This window comes from Crinia signifera, chromosome 11 (genome assembly GCF_055691185.1).
Source record: "Crinia signifera chromosome 11, ASM5569118v1, whole genome shotgun sequence".
Lineage (NCBI taxonomy): Eukaryota > Metazoa > Chordata > Amphibia > Anura > Myobatrachidae > Crinia > Crinia signifera.
The window spans coordinates 98,754,192-98,771,489 of NC_139227.1; the positions used below are offsets into that span (position 1 = coordinate 98,754,192).

The 17,298-nt window shown below is 47.6% G+C and overlaps 1 protein-coding gene across 1 annotated transcript in view; it reads right to left on the minus strand.

The window, feature by feature from the left end:
- TRIM44 (tripartite motif containing 44) overlaps positions 1-17,298 on the minus strand; it is a 57,283-nt gene that overhangs the window by 19,520 nt on the left and 20,465 nt on the right. The window lies entirely within an intron of this gene.

Consider the following 17,298-nt stretch of genomic DNA (forward strand, 5'->3'; position numbering starts at 1 on the left):
TGCAGTGATGGTCATCAGGTGGGGGAAGTGCAGTGCTGGTCATCAGGTGGAGGGAAGTGCAGTGCTGGTCATCAGGTGGGGGACATGCAGTACCATTGATCATTGAGTATTTGTGGCTAAATCCCAGTGTGGCTAAATATTTGTGGGGGGATTAACTGCAAATATTTATTATCCCAAAATGTATCACGAGGGCCCGCGGATCTCTCCGATGCCTATGGGCTACACATCGCTCGTTCTGCTGGACCCTGCCAGAAATGGCCGCTGTGAGCCCATCATGCACGGTGAGCCCATGTTCCTCTGGGTACTGCATCATACATACAGCTGTTATGATCGCATATTGCATCTAATAATGCCACAAGATCACATGGAATACGCAAGAAATGATAAATAGACCCAGGGCTGTAGTTTGCATTAGGCTGAAGCCTAGAGGCTCCAAAGGGACTCGCAATGTTACAGAATGAGGGCCAGCAGTAGGTATTTACCCTGCATACAAAAATCGAACCCAGCCAGATCCAAATATCTCTGCACAAGTTGCATCTACCTCATTTGCAGTGCAGCATAGTTTTGTCCAGTTGTTTGCTTTTTTTTAATTGGTAGCAAAGCTACAGTTGGGAGTTGGCTGGTTGGTACTTTATGACCTCATGGCTTAAGACCAGCTAGAATAAACACTCCACAGACATCAGCGAAGACCCCAGCTACTGAATTATTCCACGTGGTCTCCTGGGCTTAAGGGACATATGTAGCCCCTGATAACAAGGAATCCATACTTGCCTACTTTTGAAAACTAATTTCTGGGAGATTATAGTTGGTAATAGAATTTTGCAAGCGCCCCATTGAGGGGGCGTGTCAGGCTCCACCCAAAGGGCGTGTCTAGTTCCATATAAAGAGAGATTTTTGAGAGGAATCTTTTAAAATGACTTCTATTCAAATGTGGATGATCCCCAAAGCAGTTAGTAAGCGCTACTGTACTTGGTAAAGTGCTGGGAAATGGTGTTGGTGATTCAAAATAACTGTATCTATCTCTCATTCCTTTTTTCCCCAAGAATTGTAACAGTGTAATGTGGGCTAGGTGACATGAGGGAGATTGCTAGACTAATGAGGGAGAGAGGGAGATTACTGCTATGTCAGGGAGTCTCCTGCAGAATACAGGAGGGGAGGTAACTATGATGTAACAGTGTAATGTGGACTAGGTGACATGAGGGAGATTGCTAGACTAATGAGGGAGAGAGGGAGATTACTGCTATGTCAGGGAGTCTCCTGCAGAATGCACAAGGGTAGGCAGCTATGAAGGAATCTTTATTCACCTAATAGTAAGGTTCTGAGAATGGGAGAGAGCAGAGTAAAGTAGTTATAGAGAGGTCACAAGAGACAGACCATGTAACACTCTCACAGAGACAGTCACAGAGCATTGCCCTTTCCACAGAATAGTGAGTGTTGGGAGCCGTAGTAGCAACACGATGGAAGGAAATAGTGGTTTTAATTAATAGTAATTTAGAGTTTAATGAGGGAATCAGAGGTAATAAGAAATCGAATTCATTGGAAGAGATAACTTAATTTAAATGGAAAACATAAAACACAGAACAGGGCAATAAAACGGTGCACAGGGCGCATGACGGAACGTATCAAGGACTTGACGAGCGGAACATGCACTAATATCAGGAAGGCAATAGTGTCATGTCTCTAGAGTGGTTCCCAGAGCCGAATTTCCCATTCGGCTCTGGGAACCACTCTAGAGACATGACACTATGGGGGAAATTTACCAATATGAAAAACCTAGTTTTTCGTATTGGTATTTTCCCTACGACTGCATACGACTGTTTAAGTCGTATGCAAAGTCGTGGTTCCGGAGGATCAGTTACAAAGCAGTCATATACGACTGCTTTGTAACCCTCCGATGTCGTAGGAATTCGTATTAGCAGCCGTATATACGGCTGCTAATACGAATTATTTGTAGGCAGTCTGCACGGATCAGTCAGATCCGTGCAGGCTGCAAGGTGTAAAAAAAAAAATTAAATAAATAAATAAATAAAAAAAAAAACGGCGTGGGGTCCCCCCCACAGCCGAAACCAGCACCAGGCTGACAGAGGCTGGAGCCGGTAATTAAAAATCAGGGAACCCGACAAATAGGGGTTCCCTGATTTTTAACAACCAGCCCCAGGCTCCTGCTCTGGGGCTGGTTCCCAAAATACGGGGGACAAAATGACTAGGGGTCCCCCGTATTTTAAGAACCAGCCCCAGGCAAAACCAGCCAGCAGGGTAATGCCACAGCCGGGGGGAGACTTTTTATGCAAGTCCCCCCGGCCAAAGCATTAACCCTACCGACCAGTCAGCCTGGCCAGGGGCCCTGGGGGAGTGGGGACCCCCCCAATAAATGGGTCCCCCCCCCTGCAGGACTTACCTGACCAGGCTGAAGCCTGGTGCTGTCCTCGATGCCCCTGGGCGGTGGGCATCGAGCTGATAGCGGTGTAAAAAATAGAAAAAACTATTGTTTTTTACTGTGGCACTACAAGTGCCAGCAAGCTGGGACTTGGAGAACCACAAGTCCCAGCCTGCTGGGCATTAAAGGGCCCGCTGGGTCTTGTAGTGCCACAGTAAAAAAAATAGTTAAATAAAAACACACTGACACCCATTTTAAATAAAAGTTTAATACACACATTACATACATACTGATACTTACCTTTCTTGATCCCGTAGGTAGCCCTGGTCCTGATGTCCTGTGTCGTCCTCCAGGTCCATGTCGGCTGTCTGCGTCGTCCTCCAGGTCCATGTCGACGGTCCGTGTCGTCCTCCAGGTCCATGGCGGTGTCCGGGTCCGAAGAAATCCATGTTGGAGCTGTGGAAGGAAATCCTACTCACCTGGTCCTGCGTTGAAGAAGTCTTCTCTTGATCCGACGTAATCCAGGTAATCTTCACAGCTGTCGCCGGTCCCCGCTGCCTCCGCTGTCTCTGCATCGCACTGAGGAGAGATGCTGAGATGTTTCATATTCGGCGCCTCTCCTCATACTGAATTCTATTGGCCGCCTAGCAGGCCAATCAGGAGCCGACTTTCTCGAATTGTTGTATTTTTGGGATTGTAAAAAAAAGGTGTATTTCTCCCTACGAATACACCTTTTTTCTACGAATCCATTTTGGTAAATGTCCCCCTATGTCTCTAGAGTGGTTCCCAGTGTTTGGGGGCGGCACTTGGATGCCTGTGATAGTACTGTCAGCCCAAAATGTACCAATAACTGCAAAATATCCACTGTACTGTACTATATTCCATCTTAAATAGAGTGTAAATGGATAGGACATGCAGATACTGCCCCTATAAACTGTCCTACTTAGTAAACATTATTGTTGTGCCTAGGGGCGCCCTCATCCCTAAATCTGCTCCTGGTGGTTCCATTGATGGATAACATTGGTGGGTGTGAAACCATCTGTAAGGAAATCATCGATGGTTTCACCCACACTGGCCATTTATTAGGACTGCCTAAGTCTGCCTAAGTCTGCCATACTGCACAGGCCAGAAGAGGAGTCTCGCCATGCTGTGGGGTCAGCAGGAGGAGGCATCGCTAGTCGGCTAGTCCAAAGCAGTCACAGCACAGGCCCTGACACAGCACAGGTCCCAACACACGTAGGCCCCAATGCAGTCACAGCACAGGCCCGACACAGCACAGGTCCCAACACACGTAGGCCCCAATGCAGTCACAGCACAGGCCCGACACAGCACAGGTCCCAGCACACATAGGCCCCAACGCAGCCACAGCACAAGACCCGGCTCAGACGCAACCACAGCACAGAACACGGTTCAGATGCAGCCACAGCACAGGACCCGGCTCAGACGCAGCCACAGCACAGGCCCCCATACCACTCACAGCACAGGCCCCCACACCAGCCACAGCACAGGCTCCCACACCAGCCACAGCACAGGCCCCCACACCAGCCACAGCACAGGCTCCCACACCAGCCACAGCACAGGCCCCAACACCAGCCACAGCACAGGCACCAACGCAGCCACAGCACAAGACCCGGCTCAGACGCAGCCACAACACAGGACATTGGCCCTTATTCTGGTTGGTGCGGTAATATCCGCGTGCGTTCGTGCCGCCGATGTTTTGTGTCTGCGCATGTGCAGAGGCGTCTCTGCGCATGTGCGAGCGGGACGCACGGCCACATTCCGCATGAAATGTGTACACTACGAACAGGGGGTGGAGAGAGGTGTGAAGGGCTGTTTGGGCTCATTACCATATGTTTACACCCCGCGTTTCATGGGCGTTCCCATGCAAACGCTGGGCGTACGTATGGTAATGCGGCCGTGACGCACGTGTAGGGGGCGGACATATGACATCGCCGGATGTCAGCTGCCCGCCCAGATCCCTGCTTTTGCACGGAAAAATGTCCGTGTGGTCTGAGGTTGCGGGAGCTGGTGGACCACTCGGTCCTGCATTCGATGGTCTGCGACCATCGAATGATGGGGGAGGTTCCCTGAGATGGAGGAGGTGTATTCATGAGAAATATACGTGCGGTCCGTTCGGACAGCTTCTTACCGCATACGGACGGAGTTGGCGATCCGTATGGAAGGCGGGGTTTAGGACGCACGGTGCTGGCCGCATATTCGGATCCAGCCGCACCGATCAGAATAAGGGCCATGGTTCAGATGCAGCCACAGCACAGGACCCGGCTCAGATGCAGCCACAGCACAGGCACCCACACCAGCCACAGCACAGGCTCCCACACCAGCCACAGCACAGGCCCCAACACCAGCCACAGCACAGGCCCCCACACTAGCCACGGCACAAACCCCTACAACAGCCACAGCACAGTCCCCCACACCAGCCACAGTACAGCATAGTTGCCTACCCTCCTGCATTCTGTAGGAGACTCCCTGACATAACAGCAATCTCCCTCTCTCCCTGATTAGTCTAGCAATCTCCCTCATGTCACCTAGCCCACATTACACTGTTACATCATAGTTACCTCCCCTCCTGCATTCTGCAGGAGACTCCCTGACATAACAGCAATCTCCCTCTCTCCCTGATTAGTCTAGCAATCTCCCTCATGTCACCTAGCCCACATTACACTGTTACGTTTTTTTGGGAAAAAAGGAATGAGAGATAGATACGTTTACATTGAATCATCTGCACCATTTCCCAGCACTTTACCAAGTATAGTATCTCTTACTTACTGCTTTGGGGCTCATCTACATTTGGATATAAGTCATATTAAAAGATTCCTCTCAGATGTAACAGTACACACCCACGCTTCTAGGTGCTACGTTCACAATCTCTTTTCACATTCTCACCATATATGGAAATAGACACGCCCTTTGGGTGGAGCATGACACACCCCCTCAATGGGGCGCTGTGCAAAATTATTTTACCAACTATAATCTCCCTGAAACCAGTTTTCAAAAGTAGTAGGTATGTACAGGCTTCAATACCAGCCACAGTACAGGCTCCCACACCAGCCACAGCACAAGCTATCACACCAGCCACAGCACAGGCTCCCACAGAAGCCACAGTACAGGCCCCTGACACAGAGACAGAATAGTTTCTTATTCCCTAATTTTGAATGCATGAGTCTTGGGTCTGGCTAATCCTCTGAATACACAGACTAGATCCCACTGTGTGTTATGTAGGAGTTTGTGCAAACAAAGCCCAATATCTCCTGCTCGCCTTATCTAATGAGCAATGGAAGAAATGCAATCTGAAAAAGTACATAAATAATCTCGTCTGTACGCCATTATGTGCCGGGAATATTGTATGTAAAGTCACTGGGCCAATTCTGTCTGTAACTAATTCTAGTTGATTCAGATGGATGCCATCGGCGCCGGGCCGGGGAAAGCAGCTCAGTGTGTATGCACTGAGCGACTTTCCCTGCAGCCATGAATGCGATCATCCCTGTCCATACCCACTGGGCATAGTTGCCCAGTGGGTATGGACACTTAGTGCCTTACCTCCTTGTTTTTCATTGTGCAATCACAGCCTATATCGATGTACACATGCTGATCCCGCAGCACTGACGACCACAGGCCATGGGACACACTTATCAGCACACACATTCACTAGCTGCTTCATTGCAAGTACTGTATCATTTATATAATCTGTTCCGAGAGGCAAGGTAAAACCTGCTGAAGGCGTTCGGTGTGCACCTGCGCGTCAGCGTCTCTGCCCATGCGCACTCTCCCACCATCTAAATTACAACTAGGCCAAATTAAATTTGCTGCTCACCGAGCAGATCTGAATTGGCTCCTTAATCTCTTGGTGTCCCCCCTCAACAAAAAAAACTACATATGAAAACATTTTGTTTTCTTAAACGTAGAAGCTCCTCGGCAGCGGTCACCCGGGGTAACGGCAGCGTGTGAAACACTCCCAGTGTTGCCATCCGCTTCTGCCAGACCCGGTAACAAACAACTCCATATGGTGTCATTCCCCAACACATAAAGCAGAAACTCTGCAGAACAAACACAAACCCCCAAGCAGATACTAAACACACATTACCGAACTAATGGCCTCCCGCGAAGGAACAAAGCTTGGGCTCTCCCGTCACAGATGCCCAGACCGCAAGCTGTAATGGAAGTCATACGTTCCTAATAAAGAGCTAACTCTCCTGTGTCATCCTCACATGACATTCATCGGTTTACACATGTTCTTCTGCAACAATGACTTGTCCCCCATAATCGCTTCCTTCTGTGCTTTTCAGCTATGACGTTATATCATCAGGCAGATTGTCCTGGGTAATGCCATCTGTATCCAGCACAACCAGCAAAGTAGACCTGGCACATAACCAAGGCCACAGAGAAAAGCTCGGCCAGCCCCTATAACATCATGGTATCACGGAAGGGTGGTAGAATATAGAGTGAATGCAGCGGTGTCCAAAAAGTGCATTTATGTTTAATCCCTGGGTGATGAAAATGAACATGTCCTGGTTTTGACTAACAGTCCTGGTTGCCCCACCCACTGCGGCGATCACGCATGACCCATTCTGCACATGGTATAAACAACAGATTATTACTTAAACAGCCCGGTTTACATATTAATTAGAATCAGTGCGTCGCTGGTACCGACAATCTGAATTCTGTACAGAAATTAAGTTCTCTTAAAATAACTTTTACTGAACTTTTATCTAAAACTAGAGCAATATAACCACTCTGTATACTGTAATAACTGTACACTCTGTATAACTCTAATAACTGTACACTCTGTATAACTCTAATAACTGTACACTGTAATAACTGTACACTCTGTATACTGTAATAACTGTACACTCTGTATACTGTAATAACTGTACACTCTGTATACTGTAATAACTGTACACTCTGTATACTGTAATAACTGTACACTCTGTATAACTGTAATAACTGTACACTCTATATCACTGTAATAACGGTACACTCTGTATACTGTAATAACTGTACACTCTGTATACTGTAATAACTGTACACTCTATGGGGGAGATTCTCTAAGAATCTCCGCCCCCCTTTGCCTCTCTTTGCAATTATAATTATCGAATATGTTCTAACATATGCGATAATTATAGCACAGGACAGCTCTTGCGTTAAGAGCTGTCCTTTGCGTTGAGAGTCGCCAGGTCCCAGCAGGTCCCGGCGGCTCCCCCCTCCCTCCCACACCCGGCACTGCTGCTGCTGCACTGGGCTCTCCTCCTCCCTGCACCCGGAAGAGGATCAGTGCAGGGAGGAGGTCACAGGTCCGGGCAGCACAGCTCTGTGCTGCCCGGACACAGGTGAGGGGGGAGGGGTCCGTGCGGGGCGGCGGTGGGATGCGGTAGAAGCCCATTGGCTTCTATGGGGCATCTGGCGATGCCCCCTGCCGCGGTAACCCGGCGGGGGATGCTTACAGCATCCCAAAATGCTGTAAAAACCCAGATAACGGGGTTTTTACCGCATTTTTTGCTTAGAGAACCTCCCCCTTAATAACTGTAATAACTGTGCACTCTGTATACTGTAATAACTGTACCCTCTCAGGAGCGGTGCGGCGGCGCGGGAAGCGCTTCTGTTTTGAAAACACTGGCCGCACGCTGATTGGCTGAATCTCAGCCAATCAGCGTGCGGCCAGTGTTTTCAAACCCAAGAGCGCTTCCCGCGCCGCTACATAGCGCTAGTTATTTATTATTCACTGCAGGGACCCCCCACCGCCGCCAGCTTTATACACAGCGCCGCAGGTACCCGCGTGGCAAGGACACCACTGCAGGCTCCTGTCAGAAGCCGGCATGGACCCCCTGCCCGCTACACAGACGGCGCAGCAGGTACCCCGTTTGCACGGGGGGCGAGGAGCGAACTGCCGCCCTCCAGTGGCCGGCGTCCTAGACCTGCCTAGTGGTGGCGCCAGCCCTGTACACTCTATATAACTGTAATAACTGTACACTCTGTATACTGTAATAACTGTACACTCGGTATAACTGTACACTCGGTATAACTGTAATAACTGTACACTCTGTATAACTGTACACTCTGTATAACTGTAATAACTGTACACTCTGTATAACTGTACACTCTGTATACTGTAATAACTGTACACTCTGTATACTGTAATAACTGTACACTCTGTATAACTGTACACTCGGTATAACTGTACACTCTGTATAACTGTACACTCGGTATAACTGTACACTCTGTATAACTGTAATAACTGTACACTCTGTATAACTGTAATAACTGTACACTCTGTATACTGTAATAACTGTACACTCGGTATAACTGTACACTCGGTATAACTGTACACTCTGTATAACTGTACACTCTGTATAACTGTAATAACTGTACACTCTGTATAACTGTAATAACTGTACACTCTGTATAACTGTAATAACTGTACACTCTGTATAACTGTACACTCGGTATAACTGTACACTCGGTATAACTGTACACTCTGTATAACTGTAATAACTGTACACTCTGTATAACTGTAATAACTGTACACTCGGTATAACTGTACACTCGGTATAACTGTACACTCGGTATAACTGTAATAACTGTACACTCTGTATAACTGTAATAACTGTACAATCGGTATAACTGTACACTCGGTATAACTGTACACTCTGTATAACTGTAATAACTGTACACTCTGTATAACTGTAATAACTGTACACTCTGTATACTGTAATAACTGTACACTCGGTATAACTGTACACTCGGTATAACTGAACACTCGGTATAACTGTAATAACTGTACACTCTGTATAACTGTAATAACTGTACACTCGGTATAACTGTACACTCTGTATAACTGTATAACTGTAATAACTGTACACTCTGTATAACTGTACACCTGTAATAAGTGTACACTCTGTATAACTGTAATTACTGTACACTCGGTATAACTGTACACTGTATAACTGTATTCTGTATAATTGTTTATTGCTGAGCAATATATTGCACCGTGTGTACACAGCTTTAGATTGGAGCGCAGCGACTGCACGGAACAGACTAATGTCTCTATTATGCGCGTGCCTTACGGTACAGAGCCTGGTGGGGGCGCTGTTGTTATTTTAATCTCTCACGTCATTATGTCATTAATATGTTTTATGAGCCAGTCCCATAAGGCCTGTATATGCAAATATGCAGAGAAGGTAAATTATCTGTACACAATAAAAGTCTGCTCATATATTTTATGGCTCGTGGAGGATATATAAACCTTGCTTGTAAAATAAGATACATTGGTTGCAATCACACATTCCCCAAACTTTGTTATGTTGCAAGTTGCAACTCCAATACCTCAGGCCCTTAAAAACATGACATAACCTTCATATTCCCTACAGCAGGCATGTCCAAACTGTGGCCCTCCAGCTGTTGTGAAACTACACATCCCAGCATGCCTTGCCATAGTTTTAGCATTCTCCAATAGCAAAACTGTGGCAAGGCATGCTGGGACTTGTAGTTTCCTAACAGCTGGAGGGCCGAGGGTTGGACATGCCTGCCCTACAGTATGTGTTGAGCTGAAAAATAACCCACACAGGTTGACAGTGTCTAGGTCGACAGTCAAAAGGTCGACATGGGGTGTTTCACTGTTTTTGAGCCGACATGTGCCGACAGGCGGTATTTCATGCCCTACCAGCCACTAGGGCGTGGTGGGAGAAGAAAATAGTGTGCCGAGCACAGCGAGGCACCGTGCCCGAAGTGAGGCACCATGCCCGAAGCGAGGCACCGTGCCCGAAGCGAGGGGATGTGGTGCACTTCAAATTGTGTCCATGTCGACATTTGAGTAAAAAAACTGTGAAAAACCCCGTGTCGACCTTTTGACTGTCAAACTAGACACTGTCGATCTAATGCTTGTGTCGACCTATTGACCTGTCGACCTAAACCCATGTCAACCTAGACCTATGTCGACCTAGAACCATGTCGACCAAGTGGTGTTGACCTAATGTTTGTCGACCAACATGCTGTAGACAAATCGATCCCAACCCGTATTTCGATGCCCAACATTGGAGGAAATTTACTAAGATGGGAGTTCTATGTCACATGGGATGTTGCTATGGGCAACCATTCAAACTCTACTTCTTATTTATTTACCACCTTCTCGAAGATAATAGATAGTATCTGGTTGGTTGCCCATAGCAACATCCCATCGGAAATAGAACTCCCATCTAAGTAAATTTCCGGCCATTGTGTTTTGCACAGCAAGTCCTGCATAGCAACATTGGGGAAGACCATTTTCCTATTAAAATTCATCCCTTATAGGAAAAAAAAATGACAAAGTCACCATTTATGATTAAACACGCCCCTGTCTGATCGCCGCACCCAATTTAAGCTAGTCATCATGCGATTATACATTCTGCAACGTGACAACCCATTGCTAATTTCCAAACTTTATAACCTCTGGGATCGGCGAAACGTTCGTCACCTATTAAACCGAGTGGAACGATTTTATACATCAATGCTGCGAAACGCTGACATCTACCCACCGTCCGCTGTCTCTCTCCTGCAATATCTCCCGATAACCTAGAGAAATAATGTATTCCTGTCTCCTCTATCATCCAAAAATCCTTCTCCAAAATGACCCTGTTTAATCTCATTAAAAGAGGCTGTTTGTGCTCGCTCTGTCTGAGAAGAAAGTGGAACCCCTTGATATAATCCCATTCATAATGAGCAGGGAAATGACTTTAGCAGCAGAATGATTTTGTCAGTCAAGTGGCAATTCTGCAGTAATTAGCTTAACCTGCTAGAAGTGTACAGGCACCGGCCCGCTGACCCCATCCTGCTCCAACCGAGCGAACGCTCTCCAGGACGCATCAATCACCGTCGTACATTCAGCGCTGTCCTTCCTACCGCATCTCTGTAACCATTGTCAAGGTGATAGTCAGCGGGGGCTCGCCCACAAAGCCGACACCCGCCGCCGACACCAGACAAGGCCGCATTATATTGCTCCAGGGCCTTGTCATGAATTTATGTTTTTGACACCACTTGTTACAGGAACCCCAAGGTGCGCCAGAGGGTTCTGTTGCAACATTAAAGAGCGAGTAACGCCATTGAATGGGCACCAAAGGTTGTGCATTAATGAGATTATACACGTGAAATAACGGGAGTTTTTATACACAACTAGATATGCCGCTAATTCGCTGCTTGCAGCTGTAATATCACATTAGGCGGAGGGTCCTGCTGCAACAGAGCTGCCACAGTAACAATGTGGAACTACTGTAGGTCTCTGGATAGTGAATTTAATAAAACATAGCTTATAATCATAGTTACCTCCCCTCCTGCAGGAGACTCCCTGACTCCCTCATTAGTCTAGCAATCTCCCTCATGTCACCTAGCCCACATTACACTGTTACATCATAGTTACCCCCCTCCTGCATTCTGCATGAGACTCCCTGACATAGCAGCAATCTCCCTCTCTCCCTCATTAGTCTAGCAATCTCCCTCATGTCACCTAGCCCACATTACACTGTTACATCATAGTTACCTCCCCTCCTGCATTCTGCAGGAGACTCCCTGACATAACAGCAATCTCCCTCTCTCCCTCATTAGTCTAGTAATCTCCCTCATGTCACCTAACCCACATTACACTGTTGCATCATAGTTACCTCCCCTCCTGCATTCTGCAGGAGACTCCCTGACTCCCTCATTAGTCTAGCAATCTCCCTCATATCACCTTGCCCACAGTACACTGTTACATCATAGTTACCTGCCCTCCTGCATTACCTACAGATGCAGCACCTCTCGTTCAGCGCTGGGGCTCCTCAGAATGCGCTCCATCTGACTGGGATGCGCAAACCCTGCCCATCTCCGCTTCAGGGAGACGGGCATGGTTAGGGGGGAGCGGGGAGGTGGGGGACGGCGTTGGTAACTGGCAGCGGGGACCCGCGGGGGAGCTCCGGTTGAAGGGGATGCACGTGTGTCTTGTGCGCATCTCCTTCCGGCTGCTGGCGATCAGGCCGCCAACCCCTACAAAGATTAGGGGTGCTCCATCTGTACAGTGCAACTACATCCGCTGTACATTATCATTGTATGTTTGTGTATTTTTGTATATAATTTTTACATGTGTGTAACTATTTTAGTTGATCTATAATAAAAGCTATGTTTTATTAAATTCACTATCCAGGGACCTGGTTCCACTTCTTTTCTGCCTGGAACACTTACTTAGACCTGTTACTATACTGCCACGTTGGATATATGCTGTAGTATATATACTGACTCTCTGGGGTGCACCTTCACTACATACTATTTGGTGCAAGAATTTTCTTTCAAAATACATCATACATCATAAATCCTAATAAAACTTACACCTGTGAACTGGTCTTCCAGCTCCCCCTTTACATACAGTAACAATGTGGCCAGCAGTGAATCCCTGCACAGTACCTGAGGGGCTATGTACTAAGTCTTGGAGAGAGATAAATATCAGCCAATCACCTCCCTGTTCCAATTTTGCACAGTACATCCTGACGCTGACCGTTCTGATACTAATGGGGGTTATTGACACCTGATTACCGAGCAGCTATGGAGGGACAAGAGGAGAGGGGCAGCTAGGGAGGGACGAGCGGAGCGGGGCAGCTAGGGAGGGAAGAGAGGAGCGGGACAGCTAGGGAGGAAGGAGAGGAGCGGGGCAGCTAGGGAGGAAGGAGAGGAGCCGGGCAGCTATATAGGAACGAGAGGAGCTGGGCAGCTAGGGAGGGACGAGAGGAGCGGGACAGCTAGGGAGGAAGGAGAGGAGGGGGGAAGCTAGGGAGGAAGGAGAGGAGCGAGGCAGCTAGGGAGTAAGGAGAGGAGCGGGGCAGCTAGGGAGGAAGGAGAGGAGCGAGGCAGCTAGGGAGGAAGGAGAGGCGCGAGGCAGCTAGGGAGGAAGGAGAGGAGCGGGGCAGTTAGGGAGGAAGGAGAGGAGCGGGGCAGTTAGGGAGGAAGGAGAGGAGTGGGGCAGCTAGGGAGGAAGGAGAGGAGTGGGGCAGCTAGGGAGGAAGGAGAGGAGCGAGGCAGCTAGGGAGGAAGGAGAGGAGCGAGGCAATTAGGGAGGGAGGAGAGGAGCCGGGCAGCTAGGGAGGGACGAGAGGACCGGGGCAGCTAGGGAGGGAGGAGAGGAGCTGGGTAGCTACGGAGGGACGAGAGGACCGGGGCAGCTAGGGAGGGGTGAAAGGAAAGGGGCAGCTAGGGAGGAATGAGAGGATTGAGGCAACTAGGGAGGGAGGAGAGGAGCGGGGCAACTAGGGAGGGAGGAGAGGAGCGGGGCAACTAGGGAGGGATGAGAGGAGCGGGGCAACTAGGGAGGGATGAGAGGAGCGGGGCAACTAGGGAGGGAGGAGAGGAGCGGGGCAACTAGGGAGAGGTGAAAGGACTTTGGGTCAATAGTTATTAGGTCAATAGTCAATAGTTTCGCCATCCATGTAGCGTACTATAGGGATAGGTGAGGTGTGTGGCATCTGGGGTCCATGTGCTACAAGATAAATAACCTAAAAAACTCATCTGCGCCTTTTCCTTGATCAATCTTAATGACCCAACTCCGCCTATCAGCGCCTGCGTCTGATGTCGGGTTTTCTGTAGAATAAGCATCAGCAGAATTTCTCTCATTACCGTCAAGTCAATAAACAGACGTTGAAAGAAATTGGATTCCATTATAGTGCGGACAATCTTATCTATAGAAAGAACGCTCTTCCTGAACGCTAATTAACATAACACAGAATACGTCATTAGGGCCACTGATGATTTATGTCAGGGATGGGGAACCTTCAGCCCTCCAGCTGTTGTTGAACTAGACATCCCAGCATGCCTTGTTATAGTTTTACTATGTGGCCATGCTACAACTGTCGCAGGGCATCCTGGGATGTGTAGTTCCTAGATTAGGATGTGATTATATTTTATCTAGAAGTACAGATATTGTGTCAGTGACACTCTGAGCGAGTCCTTGGCTGCGGCAGTAGCGTCGCTGGCACCATGTTTTTCTACGTACATGATTGCTGTTGATGGCCAATACAGGCCACAAAAACGGCCATGACACTTCTACTGTATGCTTTTTTGCCCCCACTCACCGTAACGTGCCACAAATGGCCCCTAGATGTGATGTATTTAAAGCCTCACAACGAGCGGCATGGCAAAGGTACCTTGGGTCGTACTCAGTGTCATCAGGGAGCAATCGCTCAGTGGCGTAACGTATGCAATGCCAAACATGAATTACTGTAGGCTTTTATGGAAGATGGGATGACCATAGTAACCAATCAGATTGTAGCTATTATCTTCTAGAAGGTGCTAATTAAATAAAAAATAGAATCTGATCGGTTTCTATCGGCAACATCCAATCTCCAGTAGGACGCCCATCTTAGTAAATTTACCCCTTGCTATCCTCTCTTCTGTATGTTACACTTTAATACATTATATTGCCTACAAACAGGGCACAGGTTCTCAAAGTCGGTCCTCGGGACCTCACACAGTGCATGTTTTGCCGTTTTCCTCACAGAATCAAGTGACATAATGTACATCTGGGGAGCAAATATGTCAGCTTCTGTATGAGCCCCTGTATCCAAAATCATTGCTGGCAGTTTCTAGAGCACACAGTAACTTCCCCAGATAAACTCTCATCTGCTCAGATGCAGTCGCAGTTATTGAGATAAGATCTGATGGTTCGTCGTGAGACAGGCAGCAGAATCAGGTCACATATAGCAAACACACGTATGCTTAGTGACAGCTAGCGCCCCCCCTGGGCGAGCTCGGAAGTTCCCTTCATCCCACTCATCCAGCGCTCTTATACAGAGGTAGCTGTTCTGCTACACGCGTGCTCCAGCCTGGTTATAGCTGCAAACAGGATCAGGATGATCGGTCGACAGTCAATATGTCGACACCATATGTCAACACGCACACGGTTGACACAAGAAGGTCGACGTGGGACATGGGAAGGTCGATATGAATTTTTCAAAATTCCCCCCCCTAATTTTTTGGACTTTTTCATACTTTTCCATCCATGCGAAGAACTACACACACACACACACACACACCTTAACTTATAATTGGCTTATAGCTAGGGTGACCAACTCATCCCTTTAATCCGGGACACATATTAATTACACAGGTTCTGTGGCAGTTTAAAACCAGGTGAAATGGAGTCTTGAGATGTGGCAGTTTAATACCAGGTAAAAGCCAGCCACAGAACCTGTGTAATTAATATGTGTCCCGGATTAAAGGGATGAGTTGGTCACCCTACTTATAGCGGGTATTCCACCATCTACCCCAGGGTGGGCCGCACCACTAACAGACCTCCAGCCCTAAAAGGGTTAATCAGTGCTGTTCCTGTATATAGTAATGGGAAGGCTTCGGCCTGGGCAGACCATGTTTGGCTGTGTGTATCCTGCCTTGGCTGAGGCCCAGTTGCTACGCTACAAATATAGAGCAAGGATTCCTGTCTCCCAGGAGCTGTGACAGGATTACACAGGGCCGGGTGGGTGTTTGCAGGAGGGTCCCACTCAGGCGATGAAGGATAAAGTTGTTTATATGACATGTCTGCGTTCCCTACTGTCACCGGGGCGTGTGTGTGGAGAGCTACTTCCAGCCCTCGGCTTCTGTGTCCCTGCATACAGCAGCTTTAGCACAGGCAGATTTACTCCTGGTAATGGATCCTGTCAGCGGCCCATCCATCAGCTGCTTATTACTGGCGGCCTTAGCATGTCTCCCACTATACGTACCCACATATACATACTACTGCGCTCTGACAATGAAGTCATAGGCATACTCTGTACAATCGGTAAACGAGCTGTATAATTAATCTACGATCACAGCATGCATGCAAGGCCGCAAATGGGGTATAACCTGTCCTCATGAATTTTTGTGCAATGACCCAAAACTAATGTGTATAAATGGTCTATGTACTGAAGATAGGTAAAGTTGAAAATGACCATTTGGAGCAGATTGGCTGGTACTTTATCGGTGTCTACTTTATCTCTCTCCAAAGCTTAGTAAATGAAACCCATAGATTCATAAGCAGAAAAGAAATCACGTATATCAAAATGGAACATAAGGCTACAAACACAGAAAACACTAAGAAATATATATACAGTGTATAATCCCCCCTCAGTATATACTGTGTATAACCCTTCCTCAATATATACTGTGTATAACCCCCCTCAGTATATACTGTGTATAATCCCCCTCAGTATATACTGTGTATACTCTCCCTCAGTATATACTGTGTATACTCCCCCCTCAGTATATACTGTGTATAACCCCCCCTCAGTATATACTGTGTATAATCCCCCTCAATATATACTGTGTATACTCCCCTCTCAGTATATACTGTGTATACTCCCCTCTCAGTATATACTGTGTATAATCCCCCCTCAGTATATACTGTGTATAACCCTTCCTCAATATATACTGTGTATAACCCCCCCTCAGTATATACTGTGTATACTCCCCCCTCAGTATATACTGTGTATAACCCTTCCTCAATATATGCTGTGTATAACCCCCCTCAGTATATACTGTGTATAACCCCCCCTCAGTATATACTGTGTATACCCCCCTCTCAGTATATACTGTGTATATTCCCCCCTCAATATATACTGTGTATGCTCCCCCCTAAGTATATACCGTGTATACTCCCCCCTCAGTATATACTGTGTATACTCCTCTCTCAGTATATACTGTGTATACTCCCCTCTCAGTATATACTGTGTATAATCCCCCCTCAGTATATACTGTGTATACTCCCCCCCTCAGTATATACTGTGTATACTCCCCCCCACAGTATATACTGTGTATACTCCCCCCTCAGTATATACTGTGTATACTCTTTACACAGTATATATTGAGGGGAGATTACATTAGCCCGCAGTGCGGAATGGTTTTTGCCCAGGTTTGAGCTTTTTTTTGCCTGGATCATGCCC